This window comes from Drosophila arizonae, chromosome X (assembly GCF_054131065.1).
Source record: "Drosophila arizonae isolate 15081-1271.41 chromosome X, UAZ_ARI_1.0, whole genome shotgun sequence".
Classification (NCBI taxonomy): Eukaryota; Metazoa; Arthropoda; class Insecta; order Diptera; family Drosophilidae; genus Drosophila; species Drosophila arizonae.
Genome location: NC_142927.1, coordinates 16,842,315 through 16,853,302, shown reverse-complemented (window position 1 = coordinate 16,853,302; position 10,988 = coordinate 16,842,315).

Sequence of the window (10,988 nt, the reverse complement as noted above, 5' to 3'; positions counted from 1 at the left end):
AATAATAATAATAAAAAGAAAAAAAAAACGGGCGAAAATTCTCGAATCTCGAAATCGCGTTTTCAGCAGAATTGTTGTCAACGTACAACAGCAACAAGCAACAACAAAAATGCAACAATACTATTTTTGATCTCTAATTTAATAGCAACAACTAAACAAAAAAAAATACCTAAAACCTAAAACGATTAGCGCTACTAAAACAACAAATAATTAACAAGCATCTATAAAAAATCTAAAACAAGAAACAAAACAAACAACAAACAAAAAAAAACCTAACAAAATGGAAAAAAAAAAAAAACTACAAAAAAACAAATGAACACAAAAACAAAATTGGATGAAAACTAATCATATTTTCAACGCGTTTAGGAGAAGCTCTTTTTTAATTTTCTTTCCGTTTCGATTTGAAATATGTTCTTGTTACAACTTTCATACAATACAAAGTGACACTCACACTCCCAATTGGACAAACATACACATACACAAACAGAAACACACATACACGCTCACACACAACTTCATGTTACTTATTATCTATGTATAGGCATATTGTTATATCTACGAATTAGCTTTTTTGTGCAAAACCCCTTCCAGAATCTTTTTTCGACAAAAAAAAAAAAAAAAAAAAAAAAAAAAAGAAAAAAAATACCAAAACAAACACGCATATATTTTACATACAATATATATACACACAACTCATATATATATATATATGTATATAAATATATGAATATACATATGTGTATATATTCATATACATATTTGCGAAACGTGCACTTTTTGTGCACATTTCCAAAGTGGACAGGAAAAACCAGGCAATAATTAACAACAACAACAAAACATCTAAAATTATGTACAACTAACGTATATTTTCAATTTTAACAACTACAAAAAAAAAAAAAAAAACCAAATGAAAACGAGAGACACGTGTTTAGGTTTTTCCTTACTGCTGCTTATATAAGGTGATATTTATTTATATATATATATATATACATATGCGTATGAATATATAACCTATATATAAATATATATATGTATGTATGTATATGTATGTATTTAACAAAACAAAAATATCTTACAACTGACATACATATATGTGAATCCTACGACTTTGCCATATATATCTATATACATACAGAGAAAATAACACACACATATAAATATATCTATATATATATATATATATATATATATATATATATATATACTGATTTTTGTCACTGTATATATGAATTATATACAGATTGAATGCAAAACAAAAACAAAAATATTAGTATACATTCTGTGTGTGTGTGTGTGTGTGTAAAAGGGTTTTTGTGTGTATGTGTGTGTGTGTGTGTGTGATATATGTTCTCATTGTCGCGTTTGAGTGTGTTAGTAATGATAACAAACAAATTCAAAACATACAAACTAAATGTAAGCTAACAAACCAAAATGCAAATTACAACAACAACAACACAATAACAAAGGCATCAAATTTTGCAATGCATTAGGCCAACCGACTAACTAAACAAAATCAACACTAAAACGAGATACACAACAAACAACATGAAAAGGAAAACCAAAAGATTAAAAAAAAAAAAAAAAACTATTGTTAAGTTCTATATATATATTTACAATGTTAAAATGATATTCCTCTTGCTTATATACATACAAAAAAAAAAAAAACAAACAAACAAAAACAATACAAACATATACATATACGTGTGCATATGCCCACATTTACACAATATATATATATATGCTATATATATGTTTACAGTTGTATGTATATGGTATTTATGTAAAGTAAGGACTCTTCTAGTAGCACATATTGGGGCATGTGCCATTTCTTTCCCGTTGTAATAAAATATATAAGGCTGGTTTACTCCCAAGACATTATTATTTTTTAAACAAATGAATAACATACTATTATTATTATTATTATATAATTATTATATTATGATTAATTATGTGAATATTACGACTTTGTTGTTCTTGATTCTTTACGATGACAAAAATTATTTTTTTGTGAATTTTTTATTATAATTATATTATTATTATTATTATTATTATTATTGTCACTATTATGTAAATCGCAATTTATTTTTGACTATGTTCTAAGTGAAAAGTCTAGCAAACGATCATTTGTCGGTTAGGATCAATTATTATGTAAGAGCAAAGCAACTTATATTTCGTATAGGCTGTAACAAACACACACATACACTCACACACACACACACACACACATTTTATTATATACAACACACATACAGTGACACATACACATACACATACACATATACACATACGAAACGTATCGAAAGTGAATTTTACGCATATTGTATTTGTGTATGTTAAGCAGTTAATGGATTATATTAATTATTATTTTATATAACAAAAAAAAAAATGTAAAACAAAAAAGGAAAAAAACTCCTGTTTAGTGATTCGTTTAACGCTGTTGAATTTTAATGTGTTTCATATGAATATAACTTCTAATCTTGTCATTTATTTAATACTAGTAAGACGTGTACATTATATGGAATATATATATATATATATATTTATATATATATGCATATTATGTACATTGATGATTTTTCCTTAAATCAAACAACAAACAAAAGTTGTCTAAACCATTTTATATTATGTACTTTTTGTAAACAAAAAAAAACAAAAAAAAAAAAAAACATTGTCAAAACAGTTTATATTTATAATTTTCTGCTTAATTTTGTATATTTTGTTGTCATTTACTTTTGTATCTTTTGTTCAGAATTTTTTATTTTATTTTTATTTTTTTCGTTTGTTGCAACTACGTGTGAGGCTACACCAATTTATATATATATATTAATATATTATGTGAAACCAAGAAGAACTATCTAGCTCTAGCTAAAACAAAAACAAAACTAAACTAATTGCATAAGTTTGTGAAACGCTTTTAATTGTCTTACGATTAATTTTATTTTGTATCCTTTTTGTTGTTGTACAACTGAAATATTGAATACTTGAAAGCAACAAACACACACAACACAAAAACATCATATTTTGATTTGATGAATTTCTATTTACCTTTGTTTAATTAGTTAAGCTACTAAAGAATCACTTGCAAGAGCAACAGCTACACCTCCTATCCAAAGTTGTTGTCGAAGTAATGAGAAAAGAGATGAAATCATCTATATAACGATGACGAAGATGATGAAGAAGAAGAGTGGAAGAAAAATGCAATTTTTGTGAACAATTTGGCTGTTGAAATATAATTTTAATTTAATATATTCGTAAATACGTTATGATGATTTTAGTTAACTCTATTTAATTAAGCTTACATCATGTTATATTGTGTACAATAATTATTTTTTTTGTTTTAAATGTTTAGATCTAGACCCGCCCCATTGTCCTTCCCCGGGCCATCTACCCTCTATACAAACAATAATTGAAATGTGCTTAGTGAATTTACATAGATTTCTTATGCAACAAATGCAAAAACTAAATGAATGAACAAGTATTATGTAAACAACACTACAAATCTAGCAAAAACAGACAAACAACAACAACAACAACAACAACAAGCAACAAGCAACAGTAACAACAACAACACAAATGTGAAATATGCCAAATTTTGTTAACTTTCTTTTCTCATTTGCGCCTTAAATAGTCAAACGAAAATTCTGTGAGCAAACAAAACAAAACAAAACTCTTAAAGTTTATATATTTATATAAACATATGTTTTTGAAACAACAAATTACTTATTTCAAAAACGACTTTTTACACTTTGTTTCTAGTTATTACGAAAAAGCCTTCAAAAAGAAGAAAAAAAAAATGAAATTGTAATTCCACACGCTTTTATTTATAACATTTACAACTTTTTTTTTTACTTTTAGTTTGAAGTGAAAACAGAATAGCAAAAAAAAAAAAAAAAAAAAAAAAAAAAAGAAAACAAAGTTTTTGTTTCAAACAAAATAAAACATTTTTAGGTTTAATTCAGATAAAAACAAAATCTAAATAAAAAAATATTTTAATGCAAAATCCAAAACAAATGATATTAAGTTAACGAAAACATGATTTTTATGCAAAACTGTTTCAAAATGAAAAATGAATACAAAACAAAAACAAACAACAAATAAACTATGGAAAATTGAAAAAAAAAAAAATTAACAAACACACATATATATACACATAGAAACACAAAGAAACGTTAACTAATTGATTTCCTATTGCATACAAATTTATGAAAAAATGTGCTTAAGTTTAAATCAAATTTACAATTTAGTTGAGATTATGAACTAAAAAAAAAAAAAAACGTTTTACAAAACAAGTTTATGTAGAACGTTTAGCGAAAATATATATATATGCATATATACATATGTATGTACATACCTATGTAAGTTTAGCCAATGGCAAAGGCGGCAGAGTTGGTTGGCCATTGGGCGTGGCACTGGACGAAGCAACAACCGAAATTTCAAAACACAGACACACTCGCACTGAAGCTTAGGCCCGAGGAACTAGTCACGTATGGACACAACTTAACGTATAACGTAAGAGTACGAAACGAACATCACGCAGCAGACATGAGAGACGACGTAAGAGTAGAGTTTAAACTGACGTTACTTAACGCACGGACGCCTAACGTATAACGTAAGAGTACGAAACGAACATCACGTAATCGACAATAGTTGTGGCATAAGATTACACAACAAACATCACGCAACCGGACATATGGAGAAGTGAGAACGACGTAACGACATAACGGTAAAGCTTACGTTACTCTTGACACGCACAGACGCGCCCGCTAAATATTTTATTGAGAACCAACTCCGCCAGCTTCGGTGCCAACAACAATTTTTGAGGCCGTTCTTTTGTGGCTAAGCTGCAAAATAAAAAAAAATAATAAATGATTAAATTAAATATAAATAATAGGAAATACAAAACAACAACAACAACAAAAAGCAATTCAAAAGAAACGAAAAAGTGAACTAAGAAAAGGCATATTTTATTATTATTATATTATTATTATTATTATTATTATTATTTAATGACTATTCAAACAAAAACATTGTACAATGTGAGCAGAAAGAGAACGCTTTCCACCTATTTTTGGTTTATTATTCATGTACTTTATTGTGTTATATACTTTATAAATTTTGTGTTAATCAACTACTCAAGTAAACAAATATATAATCTAACTATACACATTTACATACACATACATACATAGATGTGTGTATGTTTGTATGTACACGCCAATGTATCCTTACATACATTCGTTGTACATCACACTCAAAGTCCTCAGAGTCAATGTTTATTTTTTAATTATGTAATTTGTTTTTAAACATATTTAATTGAAGACACCAAAAATATAAAAATAAATAAATTCAAATTGAAATTAAACAAATTTATGTATACACCAATAAATAAAAATAAATAAAAAAATTTTATTGAATAGATGCAAATTTATGAAAAAGAAAATTCAATGTAATGAAGAAATTTTGAAGATGCTGCCAAAGATTTTTTGTTTTCTTTTTTATTTAAGTATACACTGAAAAAAAAAAAAAATGAAAGATGTGAGATGAAAGCAACAACAATTATTATTATTATATATATATTTATATATATGATAAATATGAACTACAACTATTATGTACGACGATAATGAAGCGTATTAACTTTTTGTTTATATATATACATACATTTATTATAATTCTATTGATGATGATAACTACAACTATATAAAAAACAAAAATAATAAAATGCAAAATTCAAATGAATTGTGAGAAAAACGTAACGAAATATTTTCGGAATACTTGCTCAGTTGGCAAATCAACTAAACACACACACACACATACACATATATAAATATATGTATACACCTTAACATGCATACTAATCCACTACTAACGATGACAAATTGTGAACGATAAACGATTAACGATAACAGTAAATCGAATGATGCAGCGTTTTGCATTTTCCAAATCAAATTTAATATATAGAAATAAAATTAATTTGTTCCTCAATGCGCGAAGTCAAAAGCAAAGAAAGAACAGAACAACAATAACAAGCAAAACAAAACCAATATACTCATTTCACTTTCGGGAATGAGTATAGAGACAACATATTTGCAATTGAATGTGAGTTTCAATGCGAATTATTGAAACTAACTTGGTTGAATTAGATTATTGAAAACAAAAGAGCATATAAACTACTATATACATATACGATATACATATGGAATCGGGAGTAAAGCGAGATATATATATATACACACACACATACTCTACATATATATACATATATAGATATGTGAGTGTTTACATATAGCAATTAGATGTCATCGACGAGACCAGGTTCGACTGTGCAAGACGGAGCGTGGTTTTAGCTTAGTTTCTACTAATACACACACACACACACACACCATCAAAGGCCTGTGTACACCTCGGATAAACATTTTAAATATTCTCTCCATTTACAACACTAAAAGAAAATAAATATAAAAAAAATGAAAAGCAAAAAAAAAAAACCACCCACCCTAGATCCCAAATTTTTGCCTAGTTGCGTGTCTCATTCTTGTAGATTCATGTCTTATATTGTGCATTTAGTTAAATTTATTTATCAAACTACAACAACAAACGATGTTAAACAAAATCCAAACGCTTTATACATCAAATTATTTTAATATATATACACATATATATATATATGAAAAATATTGATAAAAAAAAAAAAAAACAAAAATATATCTATATATACATATACAACATATACAAAATATGATGTATTTTATTTCAAATTTTTAAATGTATTAGCAAAAAAAAAAAAAACAAAAAAAGAAAGTTGTAATTCTACTACTAAAAAAAAACAAATATTTAATATAAGTATAAAAAAACAAAACGCGAAGTGAAGCAAATGCAACGTCCCTTTGATGAATTGAAGGCGTGGCACAATTGGATTAATAACAAAAATGATATACATATACACATTTAATCTATATACATACATACATACATCTATATATATATATATATGTATGTATATATATATATATATATATATATATATATATATATATATATATATATATATTATAAATGTCATACAATAATGAGCAAAAGAAAAACAATCTAGTGTACGTCAATTTTTTGATGATATTTTTCGCCTTATTATAGACAAAAAAAAAAAAAAAAAAAAAAAAATGAAGGAAAATTAAAAATAAAATACAAATGAATAATAATGATTCATAATAAAAGCTAATTAATATTGATGAGAAATCGAATCAAATCGAACCTTAAGGGCCCCCGTGTATAGCTTGATTTTGGCCATAAACATGCATATATACACACATGCATATTCATATGTATATATATTACATATACGTATATACTTTTCAGTTCTTTTTTTTTTATTAAATGGAACTAAAGAAGTAGAAGCAATTAATTGAAGTCAGTCGCAAGTAAACAAATAAACTAAACGTGATTAAATGCTAAATTTAGCAAACAAAAATAATCAAATTGTTCTCTCCACGCCACCCGCCCGCCCACTTTCTCAACTATATATGCATATATATATATATATATATATACTAAATATATCCAAGACGACAAACTGCTTTGACTTTGCCCAGCGGCTGTAAAAGTTCCTCAATTATTATTATTTTTTATTATTTATATTTGTATATATATAAATATATTTTAGATCAAATTTGTTTTTGTTTTTTTCCTGGTTTGCGAATTTTATACTAATAACAAAAAGGAGAAACAAACTTGAGTTCTGTTCAGCTTGCTGAAAACTATAATAAAAGTTTAAAAAATAAATAATAATAATACAAATAAATAAAAATTATAATTTAATTTACTTATTTTTTATTTCACTCATATACAGTGTCTCGCACTTGAAGAGCTTTAAATGAAATAAAGTTTGCTTCAGGGGAGTAATGCATTCAAGTGTCGGCACTGTATATATAGTAGAGTTATCAATATTCCTTTTCAGTTATTCGAGTTGCACCTGATAATCTTATGTAAAGTGAAAGGCAAAGAAATTCCCTTTGTCGAACTGTGCCAATTGTTGTACTACGTCCTGCTCTGAAGTGCTATAGCTCATATATATATATATATATATATATATATATATATATATATATATATATATATATATATATATATATATATATATATATATATATATATAAAAAATACATTTAATTAGCGTTTAGAACCGCTTGGGAGTTAGGAAGAATTTGATATTTGAAAATATTTGTCGTTTTGATATATCAAGCGAATATTTGTCTAAAAATATAAATGATTTAGCTGCTTTATATTCTTAGCATAGAAAACATATAGTATCTATATACACATACAAACATTTCTTTTTGCATTTTACTAGCTTTCATATATATATACTTATATAACTTTTTCTGTCTCACTATATATGTCTCTTGCACAAAAAAAAAAAAAAAATAATAATAATAATACAGCTTAGCTTCTTAAGCTTTGTATTTTTTTTTTATTTTTCGTTTATTTTATATAAGTACATAAAAAAGTGATGAAAAAAAAAAAAAAAACATAATCTAAAGACAAAAAGGAGAAAAACTCTTAGTGAGTTTTGTTGTGTTACATTTGCGTACATATCAGTGAGAATTATTAAAGAATTTTTGGCATAGGGTTTATAATGCTAGACAAACATTTATATGGAGTAGGCCTAAACACCTAATGCAATGCGATTGCCACATCGATTCAAAACTATCGGCTTATCGAACTGCTCAAATGCGTTTAATTTGATTATATATTTTTTATTTTTAGTTAAACTTTATATATATATATATATATATATATATATATATATATATATGTGTGTGTGTGTGTATATATAAGTAATCAGATTTACATATTAAAACTTAGTGCCATGATCTTTGCAAGGAACAAAAATCGGTATATATGCATATATCGATAAATATATATATATATATTAATGTGCTGTAATAATAATAATAATAAAACTTAATTGAGTCTCTCACTCACTCCTTTTTGACACGAAAACACAGCAAGTTACATACGTACTTATACATACATATATACATATGCATATACATATTTATGTGTATGGGTATAACACACATATATATATATATATATATATATATATTTACTAAAATAGTATATCTAAACTAGCAGCAGAGGGGCGCAACATGTTTAATGCAACCAACTAAAGTTGGCAAATACAATTACAATTATACAATGAACAAGCCGTTATTCGAATTCTAGATTAGAGAGTTACCCAAGCATGGGCTTGGACACAAACACAAAAACACCAACACACACACACACACACACACTTACATATACATACGAAAAACGAAGCAATTAGAAAGCTTTTATTTTTCTAGAATTTTAAATGAAAAAACAAAAAATAAAATAAAAACAACATACTTAACAACAACAATAATAAAAGAAAAGAAAAATTAAAAACAAAAACAGAAACCCCAAAATGAACGTAGTTAATTATTCGCGAACAGCAAACCAAATAACTAAGCAACTAAAAACTTCCTAATTTCTCTCAGTGTAATGAACACAAATCGACAAAAATCTACAATGCATATACATATATGAAAAAAAAAAAATATATATATATATATATGTATGTGTATACATGTCTATATGTATATATATTACATATATCAATTTACATACATATAAATATATATATGTATATGCATGTATATATATACACACATTCAATATCTCTGGGTTGTTTGAAAACAAGAAAGAAACCAAAAAGTTTTTACGTGTATGAAAAAGCAAAAGACGTACTCTAGAGCATATTATATAAAACAAAATCTTCATTACTAAAACTATCCATGTATACATACAGACAAACACACACGCATATACATATGTATATATGCAGAAATACACTTAAAACAATTGCGTATACAAAGCGTATGCAAACAGCAAAATAATTGATAATAATAACAACAACAAGAAAAACAATTAATATTTAAGATTTGACCGACCAAAATAGAAAAACAAAAACAAAAAAACTCAACTCGCCTTGCGAAGCGAATTCTTTAAACAAAAGCAAAATATTGAAATGAAAAATGAATTCATGTTAGTGGGGGGACACACTACGTAGACAAAGTTTAACAAATATATATATATATGTATATACATATATATGTATATACAAATTTTACACTTCCATCATCACAATTTTGTATGAATTAAGCATAATATAAAGGGTATATACATATATATACAGTCAGACAACGATGATTAATGAATGTACAATGCGATGGAATGTTATATAGATATATGCATATATATATATGTATGTATATATATATATACATGTACGTATACATAATACCAACAATGTTGCCTGGTATTCGTAAAGCTAGTTAAATAAAGAACAACAACAGCAACAAAAATACATTTTGAAAGCAAACTGAAATCAAAAACAACAGAAAAATTAGTTTTTGGAAAAAAAAAACATTTAAATATCATTAAAAAAAATAACAACAACAAAAAAAAAAAAAAAACATAAATAGAACAAAATAACAATTTCCTGTGTTGTCAAAAGGCTTTAAGAACAATTTGTAAGTTAGCGTAATTTTTGTTTTGTGTGTTTTTGTGGCTTAATGAAAAATTTATATAGATTTCTAAGCGTGCCTCACATTTTAGACACTCTTTTTAGAGCAAGTAAACACACAACCAGAGGAAGAGGAAGAGCAAGAGTAGGACTAGGAGTAGGAAGAAGTTCAGACAGACAGCAACAATATTTTTGGGCACCAAATTGTATATATATATATAATATGTATGTATATATATATTTAAATATATTAAAATTTTTGTGTGTGCTTACAAACAACAAGAATTAAAATTTAAAAATATTGAAGAAGTATTTAAAAAACCCCTTCCCAAAAAAAAAAAAAACGTATTTTAAAGGGCGCAACGGTTTTTCAGCTAGAAATAAACAAGAACTAAAACCAAAAAGAAAAAACAATACAACAAATAATTAGAATGTTTTA